At 32.2% G+C, this 12,115-nt stretch overlaps 1 long non-coding RNA gene and 1 pseudogene across 1 annotated transcript in view; one reads left to right on the forward strand and one right to left on the reverse strand.

Moving 5' to 3' along the window:
* LOC141553844 (uncharacterized) overlaps positions 1-12,115 on the reverse strand; it is a 127,086-nt gene that overhangs the window by 20,804 nt on the left and 94,167 nt on the right. The window lies entirely within an intron of this gene.
* LOC141557518 (calcium/calmodulin-dependent protein kinase type II delta chain-like) overlaps positions 1-12,115 on the forward strand; it is a 54,542-nt pseudogene that overhangs the window by 959 nt on the left and 41,468 nt on the right.

The raw sequence follows: 12,115 nt of genomic DNA on the forward strand, positions 1-12,115 counted from the left end.
CCTTCACGGACAAGTGTCTTACTAGTGAAATGAAAAGATTCAGCTCCCTGCCTCATACATCTTAACAAGCAAAAAGAACTAAACCTGAAACCAGGAGTGCAACTATACAACTGAGGATCTGGAGGAATTGCAGGGGAAATGGGAAATTGCATAGTGTTTTATCCACTTCAAAATGTCATATTTAACATAAAATATGTGAAATGGACTTTAGAACAGAATAGAATAATTATAATAAATATTATGCAATTATACTGATCAATTTTGGCCCTAGAGATGAAGAACAAATCTCTTTTTCATTGAAAAGCAAGAGAACTAAATATGACAGCTAGTATTTGCAAAGTACTTTAAGATTATTACATCATTTGATCTTCCTTGTATCCCTGGCCTGTAAGGTGCCATTTTTGTCCTCATTTTACATATTAGAAAACATAGACCCAGAAAGCTTAAGTGATTTGTTTAGAGTCACACAGTCAACAAGTGGTTTAAGAACAGAGATTTCTCCATTGGGTAAATTCTAAAAGTATGGAATGCTACATATGCTGTCAGACATAGGTGATGTGTTATTTTTGATTACTTGCTTTTTCTTCACTATAAGAAATCATGCGGGGGCAGCTAGGTGGTGCAGTGGATAGAGCACCAGCCCTGAAGTCAGGAGAACCCGAGTTCAAATGTGGTCTCAGACACTTAACACTTCCTGGCTGTGTGACCCTGGGCAAGTCACTCAACCCCAGCCTCAGGGGAAAAAAAAAAAAAAAAAAAAAAAAAAAAAGAAATATTGCTAATTGGAGGAGAGCTGAAAATAGCAATATCACAAAATTATTGCGGTTTAAAAAACAAAATAATATTTTATGTGAGAACAAAAAAGAAGCTATTATCTAGACTATCATAAACTGTTTCACACATGAAGAATGAGACAGAAGACATTATAAATGACATTTTATAGCACAGAACGATTTTCAGTCTTTAAAATATAGTATAACAATTATTAACATTTTTCTATCTCTTTAATTTTGAAAAACACTTTACATATATAATGTCATTTAATCCTCATAGCAATTTGGTGATGTATAAATTAATGTAACTAGTAAGTAGCTGAAGAGGTCTTTGATTTCATCTTCCTAACACCTACTCTAATCACTAAATAAGGCAGCCATCATTTAAGTCTTGACTTCAAAATGTAAGGTGAATCCAATAGCAATGTAAGATTTTGAGAGTAGGACTATAAGAAAAAATGGCTGCCAGAATTGATGCTTTTGAATTGTAGTGCTTGAGAAGACTTTTGGGAATGCTTGGGATAGAAAGGAGATCAACTCAGTCTTCAAGAATTTAGTTCAAACTATTCATTTGACCATCAAACACTGAAGCTAAAACTTAAATGTTTAAGTTTTTAAATATTTAAGTATTTAAGTTTTAGCTACTTTTGAGTACATAATAAGAAGATGAAAGTCATTGGGCAACATTGAAAAAAAAGTTAAAAAGGAATAGCAGAGCATGAGATCATGGAAACAAGGAACTTGGACAGGCTTTTAGAGACATTGGATAATAGAAAAGTCTGGAATCCTAAGGTCCATGGAGATATAAAGAATCAGACAGAACTGAAAGACTGAAAAACAACAATACAAGTACGATTCACTACATTTTACAAGTGAGATCATGGAAACTTGGAGATAATATTTCCCTTTCATGCAACAGAAAGTAAGTGTCATAGATAGGATTTGAAGCTGTCTTCCTGAGCCAGTGTAACATTCTTTCTATTGACATAATCTTTGTTCAAGCAACAAAGCACAATTTGATACCTAGCTCAATGCCATAATTTCTATGATACTCTTTGATTTGTGAAAATGTTTTTCTAACAGTACAAACTTTGGCAGTATTAATATGTGAGTATTATTTGCAAAATATTTATAACAACTTTTTTTTTGTTTCTAGGAACTGGAAATTGAGTGGATTCCTCAGTTGAGGAATAGTTGAATAATCTATGGTATATGAATATAATGAAATATTATTGTTCTATAAGAAATGATGAATAGGCAGATTTTAGAAAAATCTGGAAAGAATTACGTGAAGATTTATAGCTCAATGAAGTGAGTAGAACCAAAAGAACATGGTACGCCACAAGTGTGATACTTGACTCTTATCAAAAATACAGCGATTCAAAAGCATCCCAAAAGACTTGGGATGAGAAATGCTATCTTCATTCAGAAAAAAAAAAAAAAAAAAACAACAACAACAAAAAACTATGGAGACTAAATATGGATCAAAGTACAGTATTTTCATCTTATTTGTTGCTGTTGTTGGATTTCTTTCCTTTCTGATCAGATTTGCCTTGCACAGCATGATGAATATGGAAATATGTTTAGAAGAATTGCATGCGTTTAACCTTTATAAGTTGCTTTCTGTTTTGGGGTGGAGGGAAAGAGAAAAAAATGGAACACAATGTTTTGCAAAGGTGAATGTTGAAAACTATTTTTGTATGTATTTGGAAAATAAAATATTGTTAATATGAATATATATACATATATATATATATATCTGTCTATTATCCATTCCATGAATATTATAAACTTAATGATGAAATGGAATCAGAAAGACTCATCCCCCTGAGTTCAAAATCAGCCTCAGACTATTATTAATCTAATTAATTAGACTAATGAGACTTACTTACTTAACCTTGTTTGCCTCAGTTTCCTTATTTATAAAATTAGTTGTAGAAGGAAATGGCAAACTATTCAATCATTTTTACTAAGAAAATGCTAAATGAGGCCACAGAATTGAACACAACAAAAAATGACTAAATGATAGTATTACAAATTCCATTTTACATAGGAATTGAACTGATACATAAACAATTTAAGTGATTTGTCCCTGACCAGACATCCATTTTATGGTGGTTTTAAGATTTAAATATAGGTTACTTTAATTGGATTCCAGCTCATATTGATTTCAAAAAAATTTCACAAAAAAAGTTAATTAGGTATAGAAATGTTATCTATTAGATTGGACATTCTTTCAATAATGAGGTGATTCAGGCTAATTTAGTAATTTAGATTTGTGAAGGAGAGAGCCATCTGTATCCAGAGAGTGAACTAAGAGGACTAAATGTGAATCACAACATAATATTTGTTGTTTTCTTGCTTGCTTTTTATGCCATTTCCCCTCTTTTGATCAGATTTTTCTTATGCAGCATGACAAATGTGGAATTTTTGTTAGAAGAATTGCATATGTTGAAGCTATATTAGATTACTTGCTGTCTAGGAGAGGGTGAAGGGAGGGAGAAAGGGAGAACAACATGGAACCAAGGTTTTGTAAGATTGAATATTGAAAAATGGCTTTTCATGTATTTTGAAAAATAAAAGCTATTACAAACCAAGGGCAGGAAGTATTTTTTTTCTTCATTGTATTCCCGGAGTCAAGCATAATATTCCTTTCATAGATTTTAAAATGTTATTAAATTTGTTATACATGATGTCCCAAAAGAATTAGTATAGTTTTAAACCCAAATTATTGCCTCTGTCTCTATGCTGCATTAACAAGGTAAGATCAGGACCTAGATTTCTAAAATCATATCCTAGCTTTCCTAGTATTGCAATTGAGAGAAATTGGCCTTCAATTAAAACTGAATTATAGAGGGCCACAGGTAGTGGGGAACCCTGGGCAAGATGTAAGACCCTTTAGTCTAGTAAAAAGAACTCTGCTGATAGTGTCTGGTTTGGCTCCCATTACCCTGTAAGAGTTCTCAGCCTTTCTGGAAAGTCAGGGGGCATAACAATCTGTGATATAATTAAAGCAGAATTATTCCAACTGGCAAGGAGACATTTACACACAACAGCAAGTTGTTTATGTGATCCTACATACACAGTATATTGTTAGTGCATGTGCACTTTGCTATGGTTATGTAAGGATATAAGGGTTTATAAGGTTGAGAAAATTTGGAATAAACAGGCTCCATGTTTAACCATCCATGTGAGCTCTGCTTCTTCACCTCACCTACAATCAAGGACTCAGGTGGTACCAAAATCCTATAGTGAACTAATACAGACATTACATTTCACATTCAATGTGGGGCCCTGGGAAGCAGAAGCATGACACAAAGTAGCTTGACTGACATGATCAGTGAGTTCAGGTTGACGAGACCCCCATGACTCACACTGGGTAAGTAGTAAGACAGGTAAGCAGGAAGATGTCAGTTAGGACTGGTCTAGTCACTTCCTTTTTTAGCTAGGGCAAGTGCTAACAAAAGAGTCTCCTTCCCTAGGGAAATATGAAGTGTGCTTAGTTAGGTTTATAGAGAAGCAAGATTTGTTTGTAATTCAGAAGCAGATCACTGAGTTCTTAGGTGTTGTGGAGTGCCTATCTCCATGGCTCCCTGGAGAGGAGAGGTTGGAGCCAGAGAAGTGGGAGAACAAATACTGAATACTACCAGGCTATGGGTCCCGACTCAATCCCTAAGGACACATTCCTTATGTACAATGGGATAAAATTGGCTTTAAGAAATCCCACATCCACATATAAGAAAAAAGAAAGCTTTTTTGTGGGGGGTATCAAAGAAGAAGTATGGAGAAAAATAAGCAGAGATTTGGTGCCTGTTGCTGCAGAGAGTACTTCATGTGGGATGGAGGTGAGAAAGTCTTTTATAGCATTATGTTTATTTATATTAGATGTTACTGCACTGAGAGGTTGGAGGGGCATGTTGAGTTGGACAGGAAGAGAGAAAAGGACTATGCTGAGAGATTTGAGGGGCATGGCACTTCTCCATTTCTCAGCCCTTTACATTTGGTGTTTGGGATAACAAGAGGGGAAGCTAGGTGAGTAGTAAATGCCTGTAAACTTGGCTTTCCTTTCCACTCTTCTACATTCCCGTTGTGGTTTGAGACCCAGGGAAATTTGGCAGATGACACATGAAGTGATGGACTATAGATTGGCTTTGGCTCCTGAGAGAGGTGTATAGGTGGTTGTGAATTAAAAGTTATTTTCTATACATTCCTTATGGGACTGATGGAAGTCTTTTATATTATCGTGTTTATTCGTATTGTTTGTTATATTACTACTTGCCTGTGTAATTCCTCCCATGCTGATGGATTTAACCAGTAATATACCTGCTTCAATTAAGACAAAAGAAAGGGAGATATGTAGAGGGCCACAGAAAGTGGGTAACTCTGGGCGAGGTATAAGACCCGTTGGTCCAGTAAAAGGAACATTGCTGACAGTATCTGGTTTGTCTCCCCAGACTCTTAAGGGCTCTTACCCTTCCTGAGAAATCAGGGGGTATGACAACCTGTGTTGTAATTAAAGCAGAGTTATGCTAATTGGCAAAGAGACATCTACACAAAATAGCAAGTTGTTTTTGTGGTCCTGCATGTGCAGTATATAGTTAGCACATGTGCAGTGTGGTATAGTTATGTAAAGGTATTAGGATATATAAGGCTAAAGGAATTTGGAATAAACACATTATTTTTGACCATCCACGTGAGTCCTGCCTCTTCACTTCTCTCCCAAGATGGACTGGGGATTATACCAAAATCCTACAATGAGCTAATCCCAACATTACACTCAATATTACAAAAGTAATAAAAATGTAGAAAGTGGTTCACTGTGGGAAGAGAGATAAGGACATTTTTGAAAAGATATAACCCTAAAGAAGATAATGTTTATTTGAAAGTGAAAAATCCTGATAAGTTAACACATATACAGGGATATCCTTAGGGAAAGGTCAAGTTCCCACATTGCTTAGAGTTCAGTGGAGGAAATAAACTGATCAATATTTGGCAGAAGTTCCTTAGATGATTCCATGTAATGCATTTAATAAATATCTGTTGGCTGTCCAACACTAAAAAAGTCTAGGTTATTTACTCAAAATATATGAAATTTTATAGGAGATAGTCTGATCCTTGAAAATATACTTATAGTGGCATTAGACTGGTAAAGATAGGGATTCAATTAGTGGCTTCACTGTTCCAGAGAACTCCTTTTACAAATAGCAATTTCATGATACTGGTGTGGTAAAACAGAGTATTAGACATGAAGATGGGATTATCTGAGTTTATATCTTGCCTCATCGGTGAAATTTCTAACTCTTTCTCCCTCAATTTCTTCATCTATAAAATAGATATAATAATAGCACTTAACTCAGGGAGTTGTGAGGATCATATGAAATACTATAGATATAAGACATTGTGAAATTCTTAGTATTATTATCAGTATTTCTTCTCTGTAATTGAATCATGTAAATTTTCAATGGGAAATTTTGAGGCTCGATGACATACTCAGAATAACATTATATATCACGTTTAACTTGAATCCAGTTATTTTTTACTTTGAAATTGATATTTTATAGATTATGTCTTACTGTCTTTCATGATTAAGAGAATACATTTGAATAGATAAACAAATTAACTCTGGTTCTAAATTTTAGGCTTTTTTCCCCTATAACTAAACTTCCATCAAAGTAGCATTTATTTCTGTATGGATAATACCTAGCAATTTATTTTTCAGTGACGTGTTTCAACACTACTTCAAACTGTAGTAAGTGCTTCCATTTTGCATGGATCTGAAACTATTTTATTCTGTATCGTTGTACAGAAATGTAAGTTTGAAATTAAATGTGATTTTGAAATGTAAGTTTAAAATTAAATGTGATTTTTAAAAATTGCTTCTAGTTAATTTTAATGCTACTAATAAGAATTGAAATCCTCATCATTGGTATTTTTTGTTATCCTGCTTTGGAGATTTTTATATTTAGTTCACTAACTGTAGTGAATCAGATAGCATTATTAGACTTCTTTATTGTTCTCAGAACTGGGCTAAGAAATGGTACAATGTATGTTGTAAAGGTCTAAGACCCTTTAGACCCACTGGCAGCTTTGGGCAAAGTTTCATGTGGATGATATTATTTGAATTGAAGTTTGAAGGAAACCAGTAATTATAAAAGATTGAAGTGAAGAGTACATTCTAAGGGACAGTGGCAATTTATTAGGCCCCTACTGTGTGCACAACTAGTAACAAAAACAGAAGGTATTTATTTGTTTGATCCTTGTTGAAGCTATCCATTTGGGTTAGGGAGAAGACATGCACACATATAAAGATGATGATGAATGAAAATGATGGTGATGATGATGATTATGTAATGTCCTATTTTTTTTCATTTTACACATGAGACAACTGAAAATTTAGAATCCACTTGACTTGCCAACAATTCAAAATATCAGAAAAAAATTTCTTAAAGGTGAATCTTGAAAAATAATTTTAAAAGAACTATTACTTAATGTCTAAAGTGCTTTATAATACCTGGGTGAACAGAATTGGCAATTAGGTAAAATGATAAAAGGATGCTCTAATTTAAAGGCCATTAATGGAAATTGATTGTAACTGAGATGAATACCATTTACTGAGCTTTCTCTCATGTGCAAGAGAAACATCTTTGCTGGAACTAAAAACTAATCTTTATATCATCAGAACAGTAAGTTAGGAAAGGTTTGATCCCCTCCTCACTGCACATTAGCCACAAAATGCATGATTGTAAATTGAAACCAAGGTTTCCAAGAGGGCTGTCAAAGGCTGAGTATTTGGAAGTATGAGATTCATCTCTCTTGGAGCAGAAATGGACAAATAACTAGGGATACTGAGTTACGATTTTGTCTCTAAGTCAAGGAAATGAATTTCAGTATAATGCTTTGGCATGCAAAATGCTAATTGCTGAAGATGATTTAAGTTTTCTTCTACTTAATTCAAATTTCTGGAGCTGATAATTGTTTGGCCTGGTTGCCCTTGGAATAGATCTAAAATGTGATTATGACTAGAAACATTCCCTAGAGTTATCCTAACATCTTCATTCTCTTTCATCCCTTTCCTTTCATAGTCAACTTGGGTTCCATGTCTATTCTACTTTTGACATATTCACCCTTCTATTTACTCTACATCCTTAGTTCAGGCTTTCAAACCTTTCACTTGAACAATGAAAAACACCTACTATATCATTTTTCTGCTTCTTATCTCACTCATCTACAATGTATTCCACAAATATGCCAGCCTAATCTTTTGAAGCACAAATCTCACCATGTCATTTAAATTCTGTTTGCCTCAGTTTCCTTTTTTTTGTAAAATGAGAATAACAATGGAATGATCATTGTGAGGATCAAATGAAATAATAATTTATAGCATTTATGATTATGTCTGGAACTTGGTAAGCATTAAATGATGTGAATTATTATTACTATGTCCCTCTCCTATTTAAGAATAGTCTAAGATTATTGTCTCTATGAGGAAATATATTCTCCTCTGTTAAAAATTTAAATATTTTCACAATCTGGTTCCAATCTAATTTTCTACACATACATTTAACTACATTTTCTTCTTCATATACTTTACATTTCAGCCATATCAACCTATTCACTGATTACCAAAGTCATCTTCGCATCTACTTCCTCTTTTCCTTTCCCCGGTTCTCCTCACAATTTGTGGAAAACTCCACATTTCTATTTCTACATTGTAATATAATTATCTTCTGTCAAAGTGAATTTTACATGCCACCTCCAATAGCATATTTTCTTTGCCCACAGTATTAGTACTTGCTTCTCCTAAAATTTCATGTATAGACTTCTCTATTCATATGATCTCTTTCCTCATTGAAGAGAACTCTCATTAGCACTTAGTAAGAACCTAACAGCAGTCTTTTTAAAATTTGTTTTCAACTTAGGTAACCAGTTTCTACAATGTTTTTTTTTTTTTTTGCACGTAGAAGCAAATAATTAGATATTAGAAGAATTCAGATGAATCAGTTAAAGCAATGTTTGGACAGTAATTAAGGTTTTCTTTTTGATTTTTGCTTTTACTATATGGTAATTTCCTTCACCACTACCTTCAACACAACCCTCACCCCTCTTACCACTAGCTTAAAGGAACAACTAAATCTATACCATCATTACCACCATCCATAAAGAGGACATACCAGTCAATTATTCTGTGACTTCAATCTTCATCCATTCTTACTCCTCTCCCCCTCAAAAAAGCAACTCCTTTTTTACTTCCCAAACAACCAATCTGTGAGGTCTTGTTGCAGAGACTAGTTTACCTTTTTACAGTTGAGAAAACTCAGGATCAGATTTGCAAAGTGACATATTGTAATAATATAACATAAATGTCATATTTTTTCCCAATACTTTAAAATTTTCCTACCAATTTTGTAAATTTATAAATTCTTAGATAAAGACAGAAAATTTTAAAGTATCCTGTACCATCATTCCATTTTAGTATGGTGCAATAGCAATTCCCAAACACTTATTTTGTATCTTCATTAAGAATAACCCATTATGTGTCTGTGAAAATTATTCTCTATGATTTTCTGGGTTGTTGCTAAGTCATTTATTTTTAAATATATATATATATATATGTATATATATATATATATACATATATATATATATACACATAGTCATTTATTTTTAAATATATATATATATACATATATATATATACATAGTCATTTATTTTTAAATATATATATATATACATATATATATATATATACATAGTCATTTATTTTTAAATATATATATATACATATATATATATACATAGTCATTTATTTTTAAATATATATATATATATATATACACATATATATATACACATAGTCATTTATTTTTAAATATATATATACATATATATATATATATACACATAGTCATTTATTTTTAAATATATATATATATACATATATATATATATATATATATACATAGTCATTTATTTTTAAATATATATATATATATATATATATATATATATATATATATATATATATATATATATATATATATATATATATATATATATATATATATACATTTCCTGTGGTATTTGTATCTATATTTTTTTTCTCTAAGCATTTAAGAACCATTTCTGGTCCATTAGTAAATCTGGTAGAGATAGATGAGGGACAGTCAAACAGACCTAGAATTCAATAGAGAAAAGAGAACATTCTGAATGGCAGTAGTGAAAAGGATGATATGCTATCAGGGACAACTACCTCCTACCAAACTTATTCCCATAGCAATGATGACACAACAATTTAAAACAGCCAAAATTCTGTCAGTAACCATACATGGTCATTAATTATGGGAAGCAAACACATTAGGGGAAACTAACTTCAAAGAGTGAATAGATGGGAAAAAATGAAATGCTTAATCTGTGCCAAATATGTCACTGTGCTAAAATATGTGCATATAATACAAACAGAAATATAGTCCCTTCCCTTAAGCAGCTTGTATATGCCTTGAGAAGAGGATGCATATGGAGTAGTGGTAGCCAGAGAGCTTCTTTTTTAAAGGAAACTCATAATAGAGATAAAAGTCAAAGAACAATTGATTATTATGCTCTCTTCAAAAATAATACTGATGGTATCAATTTGATTGTTTTTCCTTAGTGGTAAAGGAGATGAGGATTTCAGCAAGGGATAGCATTGCTTAAATATGGCTGAGAAACAGGGCAGTTAAAAGTCTATTTTAGGTGACAGATAGTAAAAATATTAAATAAAAAACCCCAAACCTCAATCACAGGGGATGTTGTCCTGGACTAGAGAAAGGGAAGATCAAAGCAAGGTATAATATTGACCAGGTAACAAGATGGTGGGCCTAGAGATGATGAATACTAACTGATTGAATCCACAGTTTCAGTTACTCAAAGGATTGTGGAGAGACACAGGGTAAAGAAGTGCTGTAGATTATAACAAATTAATAAGATATTGAAAGAAATAGAAAAAGTATTGAATTGGTAGTTACAAGACCTAGATTTAAATACTTATTGAAACATTAAATAAAAATTAATATCCCTGATTCTTATTTTTCTTCTCTATAAGTAGAAAACCAAAATATTGGTAATCACTAAATATGGATTTTGCCATCAAGAAAGTGTTGCATATAACACAAAGTGATAAAATAAAATGTGTAATATTATTAGAGATGAAGGAATTGGAATCCATAGAGGTTAAATGACCCTTTCCCAATATTACATGACTAATTAGTAGCAGAGTTAATATTTCTTTTTGGCAGATCATTCAGAGTAACATTGTTTAATAATGAAAGAAAATCCATTGGAAAATGCCATCTGCATCCAGAGAAAGAGCATGAGAGAGAATGGAGATTGAATGTTAATCAAAGCTCAATATTTTCACTTTTTTTGCTTGCTTTTTTCTTTCTTGTGTTTTTTTCCCTTTTGTTCTGATATTTCTTGTACAACATAACAAATATGGAGATATATTTAAAAGGAACACAAATATTTAAACTATATCAGATTGTTTGCTGTCTTGGGGAAGGGGCAAATAAAGGAGGGAGGAAGAAAAATTTGGAAAACAAAGTCTTACAAAAATGGATGGTAGAAACTACTTTTACACATATTTGGAAAAACAAAATACTATTGAAGAAAAAAGCCCATTTCACCATGGAGAAAGTAACTAATTTGTATCAGTGGAAGGAATAAATAGCATATCTGTGATATTAATATTAAATGAAAATTTTAATTTTCTTATTCAAAATCCAATAAATGGTTGAAAGCAGAAGCCATGTCTTTTGTCATGGCAATAATGGTTTCTGGTCAGAGATTAATAAATTATAAAGTTGAAAACCATGCAGGTTTACACACAGTGACAGAATTACTAAGTATGTCAGAGCAAAAGCCTGATTCAAATTTATAAACTTCTTATTCTCTTGTTTGTTTGTTTTTCAGTCACATCGATCTCTGTGTCTCTGTTTGGAGTTTTCTTGGCAAAGATACTGAATTATTTTGTTATTTCTTTTTCCAGGTCATTTTACAGATCACTAAACTGAGGTAAACAAGGTTAAGTGACTTGTCCAGGATTACATAGCTGTTAAGTGTCTGAAGGTTTATTGAACTCTGAATATGAGTTTTAACTGTTAGTTCAAATTATCATTAGTCATAGGATAATTTTTTTCTTGCTAGCTGCTAAAAATGTTAAATAATGCTTGTGTGTATGCATATATAATATCCTTTGTGCATGTTTTTGGGGGGTGAAGTAAAAATGGGAAATATCCAGAAATAATTAAATTTAAGTTTTAAATCAATATCAAATTATCAATTATGAATCAGCATATTTGTTATTCAC

Source organism: Sminthopsis crassicaudata, chromosome 2 (genome assembly GCF_048593235.1).
Source record: "Sminthopsis crassicaudata isolate SCR6 chromosome 2, ASM4859323v1, whole genome shotgun sequence".
Taxonomy (NCBI): domain Eukaryota; kingdom Metazoa; phylum Chordata; class Mammalia; order Dasyuromorphia; family Dasyuridae; genus Sminthopsis; species Sminthopsis crassicaudata.